This window comes from Scyliorhinus torazame, chromosome 4 (genome assembly GCF_047496885.1).
Source record: "Scyliorhinus torazame isolate Kashiwa2021f chromosome 4, sScyTor2.1, whole genome shotgun sequence".
NCBI lineage: Eukaryota > Metazoa > Chordata > Chondrichthyes > Carcharhiniformes > Scyliorhinidae > Scyliorhinus > Scyliorhinus torazame.
The window spans coordinates 83,471,269-83,494,770 of NC_092710.1; positions in this window are offsets into that span (position 1 = coordinate 83,471,269).

Here is a 23,502-nt window from a genome sequence, read left to right on the forward strand (position 1 = left end):
GACAGTGCAGCACTCCCTCAGTACTGTCCCTCTGACAGTGCAGCACTCCCTCAGCACTGACATTCTGACAGTGCAGCACTCCCTCAGTACTGACCCTCTGACAGTGCAGCACTCCCTCAGTACTGACCCTCTGACGGTGCAGCACACCCTCAGCACTGACCCTCTGACAGTGCAGCACTCCCTCAGAACTGACCGTCTGACAGTGCAGCACTCCGTCAGTACTGACCCTCTGACAGTGCAGCACTCCCTCAGTACTGACCCTCTGACAGTGCAGCACTCCCTCAGTACTGCCCCTCTGACAATGCAGCACTCCCTCAGCACTGACCCTCTGACAGTGCAGCACTCCCTCAGTACTGACCCTTTGACAGTGCAGCACTCCCTCAACATTGACAATCTGGCAGTGCGGCACTCCCTCGGTACTGACCCTCTGACAGTGCAGCACTCCCTCAGTACTGATCCTCTGACAGTGCAGCACTCCCTCTGTACTGACATTCTGACAGTGCAGCACTCCCTCAGTACTGACCCTCTGACAGTGCAGGAGTCCCTCAGTACTGACCCCCTGACAGTGCAGGAGTCCCTCAGTACTGACCGTCTGACAGTGCTGCACTCCCTCAATATTGTCCCTCTGACAGTGCAGCACTCCCTCAGTACTGACCCGCTGACAGTGCAGCACGCCCTCTGTACTGACCCTCTGACAGTGCAGCACTCCCTCTGTACTGAACCTCTGACTGTGCAGCACTCCCTCAGTACTGACCCTCTGACAGTGCAGCACGCCCTCTGTACTGACCCTCTGACAGTGCAGCACTCCCTCTGTACTGAACCTCTGACAGTGGTGCACACCCTCAGCACAGACCCTCTGACAGTGCAGCACTCCCTCAGTACTGACCCTCTGACAGTGCAGCACTCCGTCAGTACTGACCCTCTGACAGTGCAGCACTCAGTCAGCTCTGACCCTCTCACAGTGCAGCACTGCTTTAGTACTGACCCTCTGACAGTGCAGCGCTCCCTTAGTACTGACCCTCTGACAGCGCAGTGCTCCCTCAGTACTGACCCTCTGACAGTGCGGCACTCCCTCAGTACTGACCCTCTGACAGTGCAGCACTCCCTCATTATTGAGCCTCTGACAGTACAGCACTCCCTCAGTACTGACCCTCTGACAGTGCAGCACTCCCCCAGCTCTGACCCTCTGATAGTGCAGCACTCTCTCAGTACTGGAACTCTGACAGTGCAGCTCTCCCTCAGTACTGGTCCTCTGACAGTGCAGCACTCCCTCAGCTCTTACCGTCTGACAGATCAACCATCCCTCAGTCCTGACCCTCTGACGGTGCAGCACTCCCTCAACATTGACACTCTGACAGTGCGGCACTCCCTCAGTACTGACCCTCTGACAGTGCAGCACACCCTCAGTACTGACCCTCTGACAGTGCAGCATTCCCTCAGTACTGACACTCTGACAGTGCAGTACTCCCTCATTGCTGTCCCTCTGACAGTGCAGCACACCCTCAGCACTGACATTCTGACAGTGCAGCACTCCCTCAGTACTGACCTTCTGACAGTGCAGCACTCCCTCAGTACTGACCCTCTGACAGTGCAGCACTCCCTCAGTACTGACCCTCTGACAGTGCAGCACGCCCTCTGTACTGACCCTCTGCAGTGCAGCACTCCCTCTGTACTGTACCTGACAGTGGAGCAAACCCTCAGCACTGACTCTCTGACAGTGCAGCACTCCCTCAGTACTGTCCCTCTGACAGTGCAGCACTCCCTCAGCACTGACATTCTGACAGTGCAGCACTCCCTCAGTACTGACCCTCTGACAGTGCAGCACTCCCTCAGTACTGACCCCCTGACAGTGCAGCACTCCCTCAGTACTGATCTTCTGACAGTGCAGCACTCCCTCAATACTGACCCTCTGACAGTGCAGCACTCCCTCAGTACTGACCCTCTGACAGTGCAGCACGCCCTCTGTAATGACCCTCTGACAGTGCAGCACTCCCTCTGTACTGAACATCTGACAGTGGAGCACACCCTCAGCACTGACTCTCTGACAGAGCAGCACTCCCTCAGTACTGGTCCTCTGACAGTGCAGCGCTCCCTCATTACTGACCCTCTGACAGTGAACCACTCCATCAGTACTGGCCCTCTGACAGTGCAGCACTCCCTCAGTACTGACCCTCTGAGAGTGCAGCACTCCCTCAGTACTGACCATCTGACACTGCAGCACTCCCTCATTACTGACCCTCTGACAGAGCAACCGTCCCTCAGTACTGACCCTCTGACGGTGCAGCACTCCCTCAACATTGACCCTTTGACAGTGCGGCACTCCCTCAGTACTGACCCTCTGACAGTGCAGCACACCCTCAGTACTGACCCTCTGACAGTGCAGCAGTCCCACAGTACAGACCCTCTGACAGTGCAGCACTCCCTCAGTACTGTCCCTCTGACAGTGCAGCACTCCCTCAGCACTGACATTCTGACAGTGCAGCACTCCCTCAGTACTGACCCTCTGACAGTGCAGCACTCCCTCAGTACTGACCCCCTGACAGTGCAGCACTCCCTCAGTACTGATCTTCTGACAGTGCAGCACTCCCTCAATACTGACCCTCTGACAGAGCAACAGTCCCTCAGTACTGACCCTCTGACGGTGCAGCACACCCTCAGCACTGACCCTCTGACAGTGCAGCACTCCCTCAGAACTGACCGTCTGACAGTGCAGCACTCCGTCAGTACTGACCCTCTGACAGTGCAGCAATCCCTCAGCTCTGACCCTCTGACAGTGCAGCACTCCCTTAGTGCTGACCCTCTGACAGCGCAGTGCTCCCTCAGTACTGACCCTCTGACAGTGCGGCACTCCCTCAGTACAGACCCAGTGACAGTGCAGCACTCCCACATTACTGACCCTCTGAAAGTACAGCACTTCCTCAGTACTGACCCTCTGACAGTGCAGCACTCCCTCAGTACTGACCCTCTGACAGTGCAGCACTCCCTCAGTACTGCCCCTCTGACAATGCAGCACTCCCTCAGCACTGACCCTCTGACAGTGCAGCACTCCCCTCAGTACTGACCCTTTGACAGTGCAGCACTCCCTCAACATTGACCCTCTGGCAGTGCGGCACTCCCTCGGTACTGACCCTCTGACAGTGCAGCACTCCCTCAGTACTGATCCTCTGACAGTGCAGCACTCCCTCAGTACTGACCCTCTGACAGTGCAGGAGTCCCTCAGTACTGACCCCCTGACAGTGCAGGAGTCCCTCAGTACTGACCCGCTGACAGTGCAGCACGCCCTCTGTACTGACCCTCTGACAGTGCAGCACTCCCTCTGTACTGAACCTCTGACAGAGGAGCACTCCATCAGTACTGACCCTCTGACTGTGCAGCACTCCCTCAGTACTGACCCTCTGACAGTGCAGCACGCCCTCTGTACTGACCCTCTGACAGTGCAGCACTCCCTCTGTACTGAACCTCTGACAGTGGTGCACACCCTCAGCACAGACCCTCTGACAGTGCAGCACTCCCTCAGTACTGACCCTCTGACAGTGCAGCACTCCGTCAGTACTGACCCTCTGACAGTGCAGCACTCCGTCAGCTCTGACCCTCTCACAGTGCAGCACTCCTTTAGTACTGACCCTCTGACAGTGCAGCGCGCCCTTAGTACTGACCCTCTAACAGCGCAGTGCTCCCTCAGTACTGACCCTCTGACAGTGCGGCACTCCCTCAGTACTGACCCTCTGACAGTGCAGCACTCCCTCATTATTGAGCCTCTGACAGTACAGCACTCCCTCAGTACTGACCCTCTGACAGTGCAGCACTCCCCCAGCTCTGACCCTCTGATAGTGCAGCACTCTCTCAGTACTGACCCTCTGACAGTGCAGCACTCCCTCAGTACTGACCCCCTGACAGTGCAGCACTCCCTCAGTACTGACCTTCTGACAGTGCAGCACTCCCTCAATACTGACCCTCTGACAGTGCAGCACTCCCTCAGTACTGACCCTCTGACAGTGCAGCACGCCCTCAGTACTGACCCTGACAGTGCAGCACTCCCTCTGTACTGAACATCTGACAGTGGAGCACTCCATCAGTACTGACCCTCTGACAGTGCAGCACACCCTCTGTACTGACCCTCTGACAGTGCAGCACTCCCTCTGTACTGAACCTCTGACAGTCGAGCACACCCTCAGCACTGACCCTCTGACAGTGCAGCACTCCCTCAGTACTGACCCTCTGACAGTGCAGCACTCCATCAGTACTGACCCTCTGACAGTGCAGCAATCCCTCAGCTCTGACCCTCTCACAGTGCAGCACTCCTTCAGTACTGACCCTCTGACAGAGCATTACTCACTCAGTACTGACCCTCTGATAGTGCAGCGCTCCCTCAGTACTGACCCTCTGACAGTGCAGCACTCCCTCAGCACTGACCCTCTGACAGTGCAGCACTCCCTCAGCACTGACCCTTAGACAGAGCAGCACTCCCTCAGTACTGACCCTCTGACAATACAGCACTCCCTCAGCACTGACACTCTGACAGTGCAGCGTTCCCTAATAGTGACCCTCTGACAATGCAGCGCTCCCTCAGTACTGACCCTCAGACAGTGCAGCACTCCCTCTCTACTGACCATCTGACAGGGCAGCGTTCCCTCAATACTGACCCTCTTACAGCGCGGCACTCTCTCAGTACTGACCCTCTGACAGAGGAGCACCCTCTCAGTACTGGGCCTCTGACAGTGCAGCGCTCCCTCAGCTCTGACCCTCTGACAGTGCAGCAGTCACTTACTACTGACCATCTGACAGTGCAGCACTCCCTCAGTTATGGCCCTCTGACAGTTCAGCACTTCCTCTGTACTGACCTTCTGAGAGTGCAGCATTCCCTCTGTACTGACCCTCTGACCGTGCAGCACTCCCTCAGTACTGACCCTCTGACCGTGCAGCACTCTCTCAGTACTGACCCTCTGACAGTGCAGCACTCCCTCAGTACTGACCCTCTGACAGTTCAGCACTACCTCAGTCATGAACCTATGACAATGAGGCACTCCCTCAGTACTCACTTCTGACAGTGCAACACTCCCTCAGTACTGACCCTCTCACAGTGCAGCACTCCCTCAGCACTGACATTCTGACAGTGCAGCACTCCCTCATACTAACCCTCTGACAGTACAACGCTTCCTCAGCACTGACCCTCTGACAGTGCAGCACTCCCTCATACTGACCCTCTGACAGTGCAGCACTCCCTCATACTGACCCTCTGGCAGTGCAGCACTCCCTCAGTCCGGACCTCTGACAGTGCAGCGCTCCCTCAGTACTGACCTTCTGACAGTGCAGCACTCCCTCAACACAGACCCTCTGACAATGCAGCACTCTATCAGTACTGAGCCTCTGATAGTGCAGCACTCTCTCAGTACTGACCCTCTGACGGAGCAGCACTCCCTCAGTACTGACCCTCTGACAGTGCAGCACTCCCACAGTACTGACCCTCAGACAGTGCAGCGCTCCCTCAGTACTGACCTTCTGACAGTGCAGCACTCCCTCAACACAGACCCTCTTACAGCGCAGCACTCTCTCAGTACTGACCCTCTGACAGTGCAGCACTCCCTCAGTACTGCCCCTCTGACAATGCAGCACTCCCTCAGCACTGACCCTCTGACAGTGCACCACTCCCTCAGCACTGACACTGCAGCACCCCCTCATACTGGCCCTCTGACATTACAGCACTCCCTCAGTACTGACCTCGGACAGTGCAGCGCTCCCTCAGTACCGACCCTCTGATAGTGCAGCTGTCCCTCAGTATTGACCCTCTGACAGTGCAGCACTCCCACAGTACTGACCCTCAGACAGTGCAGGACTCCCTCACTACTGACCATCTGACAGGGCAGCGTTCCTTCAATACTGACCCTCTTACAGCGCAGCACTCTCTCAGTACAGGGCCTCTGACAATGCAGCACTCCCTCAGCACTGAGCCTCTGACAGTACAGCACTCCCTCAGCACTGACAGTCTGACAGTGCAGCGTTCCCTCAGCACTGACCCTCTGACAGTGGAGCGCTCCCTCTGTACTAACCCTTTGACAGTGCAGCACTCCCTCAGCACTGACACTCTGACAGTGCAGCACTCCCTCATACTGACCCTCTGAGAGTACAGCACTCCCTCAAACTGACCCTCTGACAGTACAGCGTTCCCTCAGTACTGACCCTCTGACAGTGCAGCACTCCCTAAGTACTGACAATCTGACAGTGCATCACTCCCTCAGAACTGACCGTTTTACAGTGCAGCACTCCCTCGATACTGACCCTCAGACAGTGCAGCACTCCCTCAGTACTGGTCCTCTGACAGTGCAGCGCTCCCTCAGTACTGACCCTCTGAGAGTGCAGCACTCCCTCAGTACTGACCATCTGACAGAGCAGCACTCCCTCATTACTGACCCTCTGGCAGTGCACCACTCCATCAGTACTGGCCCTCTGACAGTGCAGCACTCCCTCAGCTCTTACCCTCTGACAGAGCAACCGTCCCTCAGTACTGACCCTCTGACGGTGCAGCACTCCCTCAACATTGACCCTCTGACAGTGCGGCACTCCCTCAGTACTGACCCTCTGACAGTGCAGCACACCCTCAGTACTCACCCTCTGACAGTGCAGCACTCCCTCAGTACTGTCCCTCTGACAGTGCAGCACTCCCTCAGCAATGACATTCTGACAGTGCAGCACTCCCTCTGTACTGAACCTCTGACAGTCGAGCACACCCTCAGCACTGACCCTCTGACAGTGCAGCACTCCCTCAGCACTGACCCTCTGACAGTGCAGCACTCCGTCAGTACTGACCCTCTGACAGTGCAGCAATCCCTCAGCTCTGACCCTCTCACAGTGCAGCACTCCTTCAGTACTGACCCTTTGACAGTGCAGCACTCCCTCATACTGACCCTCTGACAGTGCAGCACTGCGTCGGTACTGACCCTCTGACAGTACAGCACTCCCTCAGTACTGACCCTCAGACAGCGCAGCACTCCCTCTGTACTGACCCTTTGACAGTGCAGCACTCCCTCATACTGACCCTCTGACAGTACAGCACTCCCCCATACTGACCCTCTGATAGTGCAGCACTATCTCAGTACGGACCCTCTGACAGAGCAGCACTCCCTCAGTACTGACCCTCTGACAGTGCAGCACTCCCTCTGTACTGACCCTTTGACAGTGCAGCACTCCCTCATACTGACCTTCTGACAGTACAGCACTCCCTCATACTGACCCTCTGACAGTATAGCACTCCCTCAGTACTAACACTCTGACAGTGCAGCACTCCCTCAGCTCTGACCCTCTGACAGTGCAGCACTCCCTCATTACTGACCCTCTGATAGTGCAGCACACCCTCAGCACTGGCCCGCTGACAGTGCAGCACTCCCTCAGTACTGACCCTCTGACAGTGCAGCACTCCATCAGTACTGACCCTCTCACAGTGCAGCACTCCCTTAGTACTGACCCTCTGACAGCGCAGTGCTCCCTCAGTACTGACCCTCAGACAGTGCGGCACTCGCTCAGTACTGACCCTCTGACAGTGCAGCACTCCCTCATTACTGACCCTCTGACAGTACAACGCTTCCTCAGCACTGACCCTCTGACAGTGCAGCTCTCCCTCAGTACTGACCCTCTGAGAGTGCAGCACTCCCTCAGTACTGACCATCTGACAGAGCAGCACTCCCTCATTACTGACCCTCTGACAGTGCACCACTCCATCAGTACTGACCCTCTGACAGTGCAGCACTCCCTCAGCTCTTACCCTCTGACAGAGCAACCGTCCCTCAGTACTGACCCTCTGACGGTGCAGCACTACCTCAACATTGACCCTCTGGCAGTGCGGCACTCCCTCAGTACTGACCCTCTGACAGTGCAGCACACCCTCAGTACTGACCCTCTGACAGTGCAGCACTCCCTCAGTACTGACCCTCTGACAGTGCAGCACACCCTCAATACTGACCCTCTGACAGTGCAGCACGCCCACTGTACTGACCCTCTGACAGTGCAGCACTCCCTCTGTACTGAACCTCTGACAGTGGAGCACGCACTCAGCACTGACTCTCTGACAGTGCAGCACTCCCTCAGCACTGACCCTCTGACAGTGCAGCACTCCCTCAGTACTGACCCTCGAACAGTGCAGCACTCCGTCAGTACTGACCCTCTGACAGTGCAGCAATCCCTCAGCTCTGACCCTCTCACAGTGCAGCACTCCTTCAGTACTGAACCTCTGACAGTGCAGCACTCCCTCAGTACTGACCCTCTGACAGTGCAGCACTCCCACAGCTCTGACCCTCTGACAGTGCAGCACTCCCCCAGCTCTGACCCTCTGATAGTGCAGCACTCTCTCAGTACTGACCCTCTGACAGTGCAGCACTCCCTCAGTCCTGACCCTCTGACAGTGCAGCACTACCTCACTACTGGCACTCTGACAGTGCAGCTCTCCCTCAGTACTGGTCCTCTGACAGTGCAGCGCTCCCTCAGTACTGACCCTCTGAGAGTGCAACGCTCCCTCAGTACTGGTCCTCTGACAGTGCAGCGCTCCCTCAGTACTGACCCTCTGAGAGTGCAACGCTCCCTCAGTACTGACCCTCTGACAGTGCAGCACTCCCTCAGTACTGACCATCTGACACTGCAGCACTCCCTCATTACTGACCCTCTGACAGAGCAACCGTCCCTCAGTACTGACCCTCTGACGGTGCAGCACTCCCTCAACATTGACCCTTTGACAGTGCGGCACTCCCTCAGTACTGACCCTCTGACAGTGAACCACTCCATCAGTACTGGCCCTCTGACAGTGCAGCACTCCCTCAGTGCTGACCCTCTGAGAGTGCAGCACTCCCTCAGTACTGACCATCTGACACTGCAGCACTCCCTCATTACTGACCCTCTGACAGAGCAACCGTCCCTCAGTACTGACCCTCTGACGGTGCAGCACTCCCTCAACATTGACCCTTTGACAGTGCGGCACTGCCTCAGTACTGACCCTCTGACAGTGCAGCACACCCTCAGTACTGACCCTCTGACAGTGCAGCAGTCCCACTGTACAGACACTCTGACAGTGCAGCACTCCCTCAGTACTGTCCCTCTGACAGTGCAGCACTCCCTCAGCACTGACATTCTGACAGTGCAGCACTCCCTCAGTACTGACCCTCTGACAGTGCAGCACTCCCTCAGTACTGACCCCCTGACAGTGCAGCACTCCCTCAATACTGACCCTCTGACAGAGCAACAGTCCCTCAGTACTGACCCTCTGACGGTGCAGCACACCCTCAGCACTGACCCTCTGACAGTGCAGCTCTCCCTCAGAACTGACCGTCTGACAGTGCAGCACTCCGTCAGTACTGACCCTCTGACAGTGCAGCACTCCCTCAGTACTGACCCTCTGACAGTGCAGCACTCCCTCAGTACTGCCCCTCTGACAATGCAGCACTCCCTCAGCACTGACCCTCTGACAGTGCAGCACTCCCTCAGTACTGACCCTTTGACAGTGCAGCACTCCCTCAACATTGACAATCTGGCAGTGCGGCACTCCCTCGGTACTGACCCTCTGACAGTGCAGCACTCCCTCAGTACTGATCCTCTGACAGTGCAGCACTCCCTCTGTACTGACATTCTGACAGTGCAGCACTCCCTCAGTACTGACCCTCTGACAGTGCAGGAGTCCCTCAGTACTGACCCCCTGACAGTGCAGGAGTCCCTCAGTACTGACCGTCTGACAGTGCTGCACTCCCTCAATATTGTCCCTCTGACAGTGCAGCACTCCCTCAGTACTGACCCGCTGACAGTGCAGCACGCCCTCTGTACTGACCCTCTGACAGTGCAGCACTCCCTCTGTACTGAACCTCTGACTGTGCAGCACTCCCTCAGTACTGACCCTCTGACAGTGCAGCACGCCCTCTGTACTGACCCTCTGACAGTGCAGCACTCCCTCTGTACTGAACCTCTGACAGTGGTGCACACCCTCAGCACAGACCCTCTGACAGTGCAGCACTCCCTCAGTACTGACCCTCTGACAGTGCAGCACTCCGTCAGTACTGACCCTCTGACAGTGCAGCACTCAGTCAGCTCTGACCCTCTCACAGTGCAGCACTGCTTTAGTACTGACCCTCTGACAGTGCAGCGCTCCCTTAGTACTGACCCTCTGACAGCGCAGTGCTCCCTCAGTACTGACCCTCTGACAGTGCGGCACTCCCTCAGTACTGACCCTCTGACAGTGCAGCACTCCCTCATTATTGAGCCTCTGACAGTACAGCACTCCCTCAGTACTGACCCTCTGACAGTGCAGCACTCCCCCAGCTCTGACCCTCTGATAGTGCAGCACTCTCTCAGTCCTGGAACTCTGACAGTGCAGCTCTCCCTCAGTCCTGGTCCTCTGACAGTGCAGCGCTCCCTCAGGAGAGACCCTCTGAGAGTGCAGCACTCCCTCAGTACTGACCCTCTGACAGTGCACCACTCCATCAGTACTGGCCCTCTGACAGTGCAGCACTCCCTCAGCTCTTACCGTCTGACAGATCAACCATCCCTCAGTCCTGACCCTCTGACGGTGCAGCACTCCCTCAACATTGACACTCTGACAGTGCGGCACTCCCTCAGTACTGACCCTCTGACAGTGCAGCACACCCTCAGTACTGACCCTCTGACAGTGCAGCATTCCCTCAGTACTGACACTCTGACAGTGCAGTACTCCCTCATTGCTGTCCCTCTGACAGTGCAGCACACCCTCAGCACTGACATTCTGACAGTGCAGCACTCCCTCAGTACTGACCTTCTGACAGTGCAGCACTCCCTCAGTACTGACCCTCTGACAGTGCAGCACTCCCTCAGTACTGACCCTCTGACAGTGCAGCACGCCCTCTGTACTGACCCTCTGCAGTGCAGCACTCCCTCTGTACTGTACCTGACAGTGGAGCAAACCCTCAGCACTGACTCTCTGACAGTGCAGCACTCCCTCAGTACTGTCCCTCTGACAGTGCAGCACTCCCTCAGCACTGACATTCTGACAGTGCAGCACTCCCTCAGTACTGACCCTCTGACAGTGCAGCACTCCCTCAGTACTGACCCCCTGACAGTGCAGCACTCCCTCAGTACTGACCATCTGACACTGCAGCACTCCCTCATTACTGACCCTCTGACAGAGCAACCGTCCCTCAGTACTGACCCTCTGACGGTGCAGCACTCCCTCAACATTGACCCTTTGACAGTGCGGCACTGCCTCAGTACTGACCCTCTGACAGTGCAGCACACCCTCAGTACTGACCCTCTGACAGTGCAGCAGTCCCACTGTACAGACACTCTGACAGTGCAGCACTCCCTCAGTACTGTCCCTCTGACAGTGCAGCACTCCCTCAGCACTGACATTCTGACAGTGCAGCACTCCCTCAGTACTGACCCTCTGACAGTGCAGCACTCCCTCAGTACTGACCCCCTGACAGTGCAGCACTCCCTCAATACTGACCCTCTGACAGAGCAACAGTCCCTCAGTACTGACCCTCTGACGGTGCAGCACACCCTCAGCACTGACCCTCTGACAGTGCAGCACTCCCTCAGAACTGACCGTCTGACAGTGCAGCACTCCGTCAGTACTGACCCTCTGACAGTGCAGCACTCCCTCAGTACTGACCCTCTGACAGTGCAGCACTCCCTCAGTACTGCCCCTCTGACAATGCAGCACTCCCTCAGCACTGACCCTCTGACAGTGCAGCACTCCCTCAGTACTGACCCTTTGACAGTGCAGCACTCCCTCAACATTGACAATCTGGCAGTGCGGCACTCCCTCGGTACTGACCCTCTGACAGTGCAGCACTCCCTCAGTACTGATCCTCTGACAGTGCAGCACTCCCTCTGTACTGACATTCTGACAGTGCAGCACTCCCTCAGTACTGACCCTCTGACAGTGCAGGAGTCCCTCAGTACTGACCCCCTGACAGTGCAGGAGTCCCTCAGTACTGACCGTCTGACAGTGCTGCACTCCCTCAATATTGTCCCTCTGACAGTGCAGCACTCCCTCAGTACTGACCCGCTGACAGTGCAGCACGCCCTCTGTACTGACCCTCTGACAGTGCAGCACTCCCTCTGTACTGAACCTCTGACTGTGCAGCACTCCCTCAGTACTGACCCTCTGACAGTGCAGCACGCCCTCTGTACTGACCCTCTGACAGTGCAGCACTCCCTCTGTACTGAACCTCTGACAGTGGTGCACACCCTCAGCACAGACCCTCTGACAGTGCAGCACTCCCTCAGTACTGACCCTCTGACAGTGCAGCACTCCGTCAGTACTGACCCTCTGACAGTGCAGCACTCAGTCAGCTCTGACCCTCTCACAGTGCAGCACTGCTTTAGTACTGACCCTCTGACAGTGCAGCGCTCCCTTAGTACTGACCCTCTGACAGCGCAGTGCTCCCTCAGTACTGACCCTCTGACAGTGCGGCACTCCCTCAGTACTGACCCTCTGACAGTGCAGCACTCCCTCATTATTGAGCCTCTGACAGTACAGCACTCCCTCAGTACTGACCCTCTGACAGTGCAGCACTCCCCCAGCTCTGACCCTCTGATAGTGCAGCACTCTCTCAGTCCTGGAACTCTGACAGTGCAGCTCTCCCTCAGTCCTGGTCCTCTGACAGTGCAGCGCTCCCTCAGTAGAGACCCTCTGAGAGTGCAGCACTCCCTCAGTACTGACCCTCTGACAGTGCACCACTCCATCAGTACTGGCCCTCTGACAGTGCAGCACTCCCTCAGCTCTTACCGTCTGACAGATCAACCATCCCTCAGTCCTGACCCTCTGACGGTGCAGCACTCCCTCAACATTGACACTCTGACAGTGCGGCACTCCCTCAGTACTGACCCTCTGACAGTGCAGCACACCCTCAGTACTGACCCTCTGACAGTGCAGCATTCCCTCAGTACTGACACTCTGACAGTGCAGTACTCCCTCATTGCTGTCCCTCTGACAGTGCAGCACACCCTCAGCACTGACATTCTGACAGTGCAGCACTCCCTCAGTACTGACCTTCTGACAGTGCAGCACTCCCTCAGTACTGACCCTCTGACAGTGCAGCACTCCCTCAGTACTGACCCTCTGACAGTGCAGCACGCCCTCTGTACTGACCCTCTGCAGTGCAGCACTCCCTCTGTACTGTACCTGACAGTGGAGCAAACCCTCAGCACTGACTCTCTGACAGTGCAGCACTCCCTCAGTACTGTCCCTCTGACAGTGCAGCACTCCCTCAGCACTGACATTCTGACAGTGCAGCACTCCCTCAGTACTGACCCTCTGACAGTGCAGCACTCCCTCAGTACTGACCCCCTGACAGTGCAGCACTCCCTCAGTACTGATCTTCTGACAGTGCAGTACTCCCTCAATACTGACCCTCTGACAGTGCAGCACTCCCTCAGTACTGACCCTCTGACAGTGCAGCACGCCCTCTGTAATGACCCTCTGACAGTGCAGCACTCCCTCTGTACTGAACATCTGACAGTGGAGCACTCCCTCAGCACTGACTCTCTGACAGAGCAGCACTCCCTCAGTACTGGTCCTCTGACAGTGCAGCGCTCCTCAGTACTGACCCTCTGAGAGTGCAGCGCTCCCTCAGTACTGACCCTCTGAGAGTGCAGCACTCCCTCAGTACTGACCATCTGACACTGCAGCACTCCCTCATTACTGACCCTCTGACAGAGCAACCGTCCCTCAGTACTGACCCTCTGACGGTGCAGCACTCCCTCAACATTGACCCTTTGACAGTGCGGCACTCCCTCAGTACTGACCCTCTGACAGTGCAGCACACCCTCAGTACTGACCCTCTGACAGTGCAGCAGTCCCACAGTACAGACCCTCTGACAGTGCAGCACTCCCTCAGTACTGTCCCTCTGACAGTGCAGCACTCCCTCAGCACTGACATTCTGACAGTGCAGCACTCCCTCAGTACTGACCCTCTGACAGTGCAGCACTCCCTCAGTACTGACCCCCTGACAGTGCAGCACTCCCTCAGTACTGATCTTCTGACAGTGCAGCACTCCCTCAATACTGACCCTCTGACAGAGCAACAGTCCCTCAGTACTGACCCTCTGACGGTGCAGCACACCCTCAGCACTGACCCTCTGACAGTGCAGCACTCCCTCAGAACTGACCGTCTGACAGTGCAGCACTCCGTCAGTACTGACCCTCTGACAGTGCAGCAATCCCTCAGCTCTGACCCTCTGACAGTGCAGCACTCCCTTAGTGCTGACCCTCTGACAGCGCAGTGCTCCCTCAGTACTGACCCTCTGACAGTGCGGCACTCCCTCAGTACAGACCCAGTGACAGTGCAGCACTCCCACATTACTGACCCTCTGAAAGTACAGCACTTCCTCAGTACTGACCCTCTGACAGTGCAGCACTCCCTCAGTACTGACCCTCTGACAGTGCAGCACTCCCTCAGTACTGCCCCTCTGACAATGCAGCACTCCCTCAGCACTGACCCTCTGACAGTGCAGCACTCCCCTCAGTACTGACCCTTTGACAGTGCAGCACTCCCTCAACATTGACCCTCTGGCAGTGCGGCACTCCCTCGGTACTGACCCTCTGACAGTGCAGCACTCCCTCAGTACTGATCCTCTGACAGTGCAGCACTCCCTCAGTACTGACCCTCTGACAGTGCAGGAGTCCCTCAGTACTGACCCCCTGACAGTGCAGGAGTCCCTCAGTACTGACCCGCTGACAGTGCAGCACGCCCTCTGTACTGACCCTCTGACAGTGCAGCACTCCCTCTGTACTGAACCTCTGACAGAGGAGCACTCCATCAGTACTGACCCTCTGACTGTGCAGCACTCCCTCAGTACTGACCCTCTGACAGTGCAGCACGCCCTCTGTACTGACCCTCTGACAGTGCAGCACTCCCTCTGTACTGAACCTCTGACAGTGGTGCACACCCTCAGCACAGACCCTCTGACAGTGCAGCACTCCCTCAGTACTGACCCTCTGACAGTGCAGCACTCCGTCAGTACTGACCCTCTGACAGTGCAGCACTCCGTCAGCTCTGACCCTCTCACAGTGCAGCACTCCTTTAGTACTGACCCTCTGACAGTGCAGCGCGCCCTTAGTACTGACCCTCTAACAGCGCAGTGCTCCCTCAGTACTGACCCTCTGACAGTGCGGCACTCCCTCAGTACTGACCCTCTGACAGTGCAGCACTCCCTCATTATTGAGCCTCTGACAGTACAGCACTCCCTCAGTACTGACCCTCTGACAGTGCAGCACTCCCCCAGCTCTGACCCTCTGATAGTGCAGCACTCTCTCAGTACTGACCCTCTGACAGTGCAGCACTCCCTCAGTACTGACCCTCTGACAGTGCAGCATTCCCTCAGTACTGACCTCTGACAGTGCAGCACTCCCTCACTACTGGAACTCTGACAGTGCAGCACTCCCTCAGTACTGACCCTCTGACAGTGCACCACTCCATCAGTACTGGCCCTCTGACAGTGCAGCACTCCCTCAGTACTGACCCTCTGACAGTGCAGCACGCCCTCTGTAATGACCCTCTGACAGTGCAGCACTCCCTCTGTACTGAACATCTGACAGTGGAGCACACCCTCAGCACTGACTCTCTGACAGAGCAGCACTCCCTCAGTACTGGTCCTCTGACAGTGCAGCGCTCCTCAGTACTGACCCTCTGAGAGTGCAGCGCTCCCTCAGTACTGACCCTCTGAGAGTGCAGCACTCCCTCAGTACTGACCATCTGACACTGCAGCACTCCCTCATTACTGACCCTCTGACAGAGCAACCGTCCCTCAGTACTGACCCTCTGACGGTGCAGCACTCCCTCAACATTGACCCTTTGACAGTGCGGCACTCCCTCAGTACTGACCCTCTGACAGTGCAGCACACCCTCAGTACTGACCCTCTGACAGTGCAGCAGTCCCACAGTACAGACCCTCTGACAGTGCAGCACTCCCTCAGTACTGTCCCTCTGACAGTGCAGCACTCCCTCAGCACTGACATTCTGACAGTGCAGCACTCCCTCAGTACTGACCCTCTGACAGTGCAGCACTCCCTCAGTACTGACCCCCTGACAGTGCAGCACTCCCTCAGTACTGATCTTCTGACAGTGCAGCACTCCCTCAATACTGACCCTCTGACAGAGCAACAGTCCCTCAGTACTGACCCTCTGACGGTGCAGCACACCCTCAGCACTGACCCTCTGACAGTGCAGCACTCCCTCAGAACTGACCGTCTGACAGTGCAGCACTCCGTCAGTACTGACCCTCTGACAGTGCAGCAATCCCTCAGCTCTGACCCTCTGACAGTGCAGCACTCCCTTAGTGCTGACCCTCTGACAGCGCAGTGCTCCCTCAGTACTGACCCTCTGACAGTGCGGCACTCCCTCAGTACAGACCCAGTGACAGTGCAGCACTCCCACATTACTGACCCTCTGAAAGTACAGCACTTCCTCAGTACTGACCCTCTGACAGTGCAGCACTCCCTCAGTACTGACCCTCTGACAGTGCAGCACTCCCTCAGTACTGCCCCTCTGACAATGCAGCACTCCCTCAGCACTGACCCTCTGACAGTGCAGCACTCCCCTCAGTACTGACCCTTTGACAGTGCAGCACTCCCTCAACATTGACCCTCTGGCAGTGCGGCACTCCCTCGGTACTGACCCTCTGACAGTGCAGCACTCCCTCAGTACTGATCCTCTGACAGTGCAGCACTCCCTCAGTACTGACCCTCTGACAGTGCAGGAGTCCCTCAGTACTGACCCCCTGACAGTGCAGGAGTCCCTCAGTACTGACCCGCTGACAGTGCAGCACGCCCTCTGTACTGACCCTCTGACAGTGCAGCACTCCCTCTGTACTGAACCTCTGACAGAGGAGCACTCCATCAGTACTGACCCTCTGACTGTGCAGCACTCCCTCAGTACTGACCCTCTGACAGTGCAGCACGCCCTCTGTACTGACCCTCTGACAGTGCAGCACTCCCTCTGTACTGAACCTCTGACAGTGGTGCACACCCTCAGCACAGACCCTCTGACAGTGCAGCACTCCCTCAGTACTGACCCTCTGACAGTGCAGCACTCCGTCAGTACTGACCCTCTGACAGTGCAGCACTCCGTCAGCTCTTACCCTCTCACAGTGCAGCACTCCTTTAGTACTGACCCTCTGACAGTGCAGCGCGCCCTTAGTACTGACCCTCTAACAGCGCAGTGCTCCCTCAGTACTGACCCTCTGACAGTGCGGCACTCCCTCAGTACTGACCCTCTGACAGTGCAGCACTCCCTCATTATTGAGCCTCTGACAGTACAGCACTCCCTCAGTACTGACCCTCTGACAGTGCAGCACTCCCCCAGCTCTGACCCTCTGATAGTGCAGCACTCTCTCAGTACTGACCCTCTGACAGTGCAGCACTCCCTCAGTACTGACCCTCTGACAGTGCAGCATTCCCTCAGTACTGACCTCTGACAGTGCAGCACTCCCTCACTACTGGAACTCTGACAGTGCAGCACTCCCTCAGTACTGACCCTCTGACAGTGCACCACTCCATCAGTACTGGCCCTCTGACAGTGCAGCACTCCCTCAGCTCTTACCGTCTGACAGATCAACCATCCCTCAGTCCTGACCCTCTGACGGTGCAGCACTCCCTCAACATTGACACTCTGACAGTGCGGCACTCCCTCAGTACTGACCCTCTGACAGTGCAGCACACCCTCAGTACTGACCCTCTGACAGTGCATCACTCCCTCAGTACTGACCCTCTGACAGTGCAGTACTCCCTCATTACTGTCCCTCTGACAGTGCAGCACACCCTTAGCACTGACATTCTGACAGTGCAGCACTCCCTCAGTACTGACCTTCTGACAGTGCAGCACTCCCTCAGTACTGACCCTCTGACAGTGCAGCACTCCCTCAGTACTGACCCTCTGCAGTGCAGCACTCCCTCTGTACTGTACCTGACAGTGGAGCAAACCCTCAGCACTGACTCTCTGACAGTGCAGCACTCCCTCAGTACTGACCCTCTGACAGTGCAGCACTCCGTCAGTACTGACCCTCTCACAGTACAGCACTCCTTCAGTACTGACCCTCTGACAGTGCAGCACTCCCTCAGTACTGACCCTCTGACAGCGCAGTGTTCCCTCAGTACTGGTCCTCTGACAGTGCAGCGCTCCCTCAGTACTGACCCTCTGAGAGTGCAGCACTCCCTCAGTACTGCCCATCTGACAGTGCAGCACTCCCTCAGTACTAACTCTCTGACAGAGCAGCACTCCCTCGTTACTGACCCTCTGACAGTGCAGCACTCCCCCAGCTCTGACCCTCTGATAGTGCAGCACTCGCTCAGTACTGACCCTCTGACAGTGCAGCACTCCCTCAGTACTGACCCTCTGAAAGTGCAGCACTCCCTCAGTACTGTCCCTCTGACAGTGCAGCGCGCCCTCAGTACTGACCCTCTGACAGTGCAGCACTCCCTCAGTACTGACCGTCTGACAGTGCAGCACTCCCTCAGTACTGACCTTCTGACAGTGCAGCACTCCCTCCATATTGACCCTCTGACAGTGCAGCACTCCCTCAGTACTGACCCTCTGACAGTACAGCACTCCCTCATACTGACCCTCTGACAGGATAGCACTTCCTCAGTACTAACACTCTGACAGTGCAGCACTCCCTCATCTCTGACCCTCTGACAGTGCAGCACTCCCTCAGTACTGACCCTCTGATAGTGCAGCACACCCTCAGCACTGACCCTCTGACAGTGCAGCTCTCCGTCAGTACTGACCCTCTGACAGTGCTACAATCCCTCAGTTCTGACACTCTCACAGTGCAGCACTCCTTCAGTACTGACCCTCTGACAGTGCAGCACTCCCTTAGTACTGACCCTCTACAGCGCAGTGCTCCCTCAGTACTGACCCTCTGACAGAGCGGCACTCCCTCAGTACTGACCCTCTGACAGTGCAGCTCTCCCTCAGTACTGACCCTCTGACAGTACAGCACTTCCTCAGTACTTACCTCTGACAGTGCAGCACTCCCTCAGTACTGCCCCTCTGACAATGCAGCACTCCCTCAGCACTGACCCTCTGTCAGTGCAGCGCTCTCTCAGTACTGACCCTCTGACAGTGCGGCACTCCCTCAGTACTGACCCTTTGACAGTGCAGCACTCCCTCATACTGACCCTCTGACAGTACAGCACTCCCTCATACTGACCCTCTGATAGTGCAGCACTATCTCAGTACGGACCCTCTGCCAGAGCAGCACTCTCTCAGTACTGACCCTCTGACAGTGCAGCACTCCCTCCGTACTGACCCTTTGACAGTGCAGCACTCCCTCAGCTCTGACCCTCTGACAGTGCAGCACTCCCTCAGTACTGACCCTCTGATAGTGCAGCACACCCTCAGCACTGACCCTCTGACAGTGCAGCACTCCCTTAGTACTGACCCTCTGACAGCGCAGTGCTCCTTCAGTACTGACCCTCTGACAGTGCGGCACTCCCTCAGTACTGACCCTCTGACAGTGCAGCACTCCCTCATTACTGACCCTCTGACAGTAAAACACTTCCTCAGTACTGACCATCTGACAGTGCAGCACTCCCTCAGTACTGACCCTCTGACAGTGCAGCTCTCCCTCAGTACTGGTCCTCTGACAGTGCAGCACACCCTCTGTACTGACCCTCTGACAGTGCAGCACTCCCTCTGTACTGAACCTCTGACAGTGGTGCACACCCTCAGCACTGACCCTCTGACAGTGCAGCACTCCCTCAGTACTGACCCTCTGACAGTGCAGCACTCCGTCAGTACTGACCCTCTGACAGTACAGCACTCCCTCTGTACTGACCCTCTGACAGTGCAGCACTCCCCCAGCTCTGACCCTCTGATAGTGCAGCACTCCCTCAGTACTGACCCTCTGACAGTGCAGCACTCCCTCAGTACTGACCATCTGACAGTGCAGCACTCCCTCAGTACTGACCTCTGACAGTGCAGCACTCCCTCACTACTGGCCATCTGACATTGCAGCTCTCCCTCAGTACTGGTCCTCTGACAGTGCAGCGCTCCCTCAGTACTGACCCTCTGAGAGTGCAGCGCTCCTTCAGTACTGACCCTCTGAGAGTGCAGCACTCCCTCAGTACTGACCATCTGACACTGCAGCACTCCCTCATTACTGACCCTCTGACAGTGCACCACTCCATCAGTACTGACCCTCTGACAGTGCAGCACTCCCTCAGCTCTTTCCGTCTGACAGAGCAACCGTCCCTCAGTACTGACCCTCTGACGGTGCAGCACTCCCTCAACATTGACCCTCTGACAGTGCGGCACTCCCTCAGTACTGACCCTCTGACAGTGCAGCACACCCTCAGTACTGACCCGCTGACAGTGCAGCACTCCCTCAGTACTGACCCTCTGACAGTGCAGCAGTCCCTCAGTACTCTCCCTCTGACAGTGCAGAACTACCTCAGCACTGACATTCTGACAGTGCAGAACTCCCTCAGTACTGACTCTCTGACAGTGCGGCACTCCCTCAGAACTGGCCCTCTGACAGTGCAGCACTCCCTCAACATTGACCCTATGACAATGCGGCACTCCCTCGTTACTGACCCTCTGACAGTGCACCACTCCATCAGAACTGACCCTCTGACAGTGCAGCACTCCCTCAGTACTGACCCTTTGACAGTGCAGCACTCCCTCAACATTGACCCTCTGGCAGTGCGGCACTCCCTCGGTACTGACCCTCTGACAGTGCAGCACTCCCTCAGTACTGATCCTCTGACAGTGCAGCACTCCCTCTGTACTGACATTCTGACAGTGCAGCACTCCCTCAGTACTGACCCTCTGACAGTGCAGGAGTCCCTCAGTACTGACCCCCTGACAGTGCAGGAGTCCCTCAGTACTGACCGTCTGACAGTGCTGCACTCCCTCAATATTGACCCTCTGACAGTGCAGCACTCCCTCAGTACTGACCCGCTGACAGTGCAGCACGCCCTCTGTACTGACCCTCTGACAGTGCAGCACTCCCTCTGTACTGAACCTCTGACAGAGGAGCACTCCATCAGTACTGACCCTCTGACTGTGCAGCACTCCCTCAGTACTGACCCTCTGACAGTGCAGCACGCCCTCTGTACTGACCCTCTGACAGTGCAGCACTCCCTCTGTACTGAACCTCTGACAGTGGTGCACACCCTCAGCACAGACCCTCTGACAGTGCAGCACTCCCTCAGTACTGACCCTCTGACAGTGCAGCACACCGTCAGTACTGACCCTCTGACAGTGCTGCAATCCCTCAGCTCTGACCCTCTCACAGTGCAGCACTCCTTTAGTACTGACCCTCTGACAGTGCAGCATTCCCTCAGTACTGAACTCTGACAGTGCAGCACTCCCTCACTACTGGACCTCTGACAGTGCAGCTCTCCCTCAGTACTGGTCCTCTGACAGTGCAGCGCTCCCTCAGTACAGACCCTCTGAGAGTGCAGCACTCCCTCAGTACTGACCCTCTGACAGTGCACCACTCCATCAGTACTGGCCCTCTGACAGTGCAGCACTCCCTCAGCTCTTACCGTCTGACAGAGCAACCATCCCTCAGTACTGACCCTCTGACGGTGCAGCACTCCCTCAACATTGACACTCTGACAGTGCGGCACTCCCTCAGTACTGACCCTCTGACAGTGCAGCACACCCTCAGTACTGACCCTCTGACAGTGCAGCACTCCCTCAGTACTGACCCTCTGACTGTGCAGCACTCCCTCATTACTGTCCCTCTGACAGTGCAGCACACCCTCAGCACTGACATTCTGACAGTGCAGCACTCCCTCAGTACTGACCTTCTGACAGTGCAGCACTCCCTCAGTACTGACCCTCTGACCGTGCAGCACTCCCTCAGTACTGACCCTCTGACAGTGCAGCACGCCCTCTGTACTGACCCTCTGACAGTGCAGCACTCCCTCTGTACTGTACCTCTGACAGTGGAGCAAACCCTCAGCACTGACTCTCTGACAGTGCAGCACTCCCTCAGTACTGACCCTCTGACAGTGCAGCACTCCGTCAGTACTGACCCTCTGACAGTGCAGCAATCCCTCAGCTCTGACCCTCTCACAGTGCAGCACTCCTTCAGTACTGACCCTCTGACAGTGCAGCACTCCCTCAGTACTGACCCTCTGACAGTGCAGCACTCCCTCAGTACTGACCCTCTGCAGTGCAGCACTCCCTCTGTACTGTACCTGACAGTGGAGCAAACCCTCAGCACTGACTCTCTGACAGTGCAGCACTCCCTCAGTACTGACCCTCTGACAGTGCAGCACTCCGTCAGTACTGACCCTCTCACAGTACAGCACTCCTTCAGTACTGACCCTCTGACAGTGCAGCACTCCCTCAGTACTGACCCTCTGACAGCGCAGTGTTCCCTCAGTACTGGTCCTCTGACAGTGCAGCGCTCCCTCAGTACTGACCCTCTGAGAGTGCAGCACTCCCTCAGTACTGCCCATCTGACAGTGCAGCACTCCCTCAGTACTAACTCTCTGACAGAGCAGCACTCCCTCGTTACTGACCCTCTGACAGTGCAGCACTCCCCCAGCTCTGACCCTCTGATAGTGCAGCACTCGCTCAGTACTGACCCTCTGACAGTGCAGCACTCCCTCAGTACTGACCCTCTGAAAGTGCAGCACTCCCTCAGTACTGTCCCTCTGACAGTGCAGCGCTCCCTCAGTACTGACCCTCTGACAGTGCAGCACTCCCTCAGTACTGACCGTCTGACAGTGCAGCACTCCCTCAGTACTGTCCCTCTGACAGTGCAGCACTCCCTCAGCACTGACATTCTGACAGTGCAGCACTCCCTCAGTACTGACCCTCTGACAGTGCAGCACTCCCTCAGTACTGACCCACTGACAGTGCAGCACTCCCTCAGTACTGACCTTCTGACAGTGCAGCACTCCCTCCATATTGACCCTCTGACAGTGCAGCACTCCCTCAGTACTGACCCTCTGACAGTACAGCACTCCCTCATACTGACCCTCTGACAGGATAGCACTTCCTCAGTACTAACACTCTGACAGTGCAGCACTCCCTCATCTCTGACCCTCTGACAGTGCAGCACTCCCTCAGTACTGACCCTCTGATAGTGCAGCACACCCTCAGCACTGACCCTCTGACAGTGCAGCTCTCCGTCAGTACTGACCCTCTGACAGTGCTACAATCCCTCAGTTCTGACACTCTCACAGTGCAGCACTCCTTCAGTACTGACCCTCTGACAGTGCAGCACTCCCTTAGTACTGACCCTCTACAGCGCAGTGCTCCCTCAGTACTGACCCTCTGACAGAGCGGCACTCCCTCAGTACTGACCCTCTGACAGTGCAGCTCTCCCTCAGTACTGACCCTCTGACAGTACAGCACTTCCTCAGTACTTACCTCTGACAGTGCAGCACTCCCTCAGTACTGCCCCTCTGACAATGCAGCACTCCCTCAGCACTGACCCTCTGTCAGTGCAGCGCTCTCTCAGTACTGACCCTCTGACAGTGCGGCACTCCCTCAGTACTGACCCTTTGACAGTGCAGCACTCCCTCATACT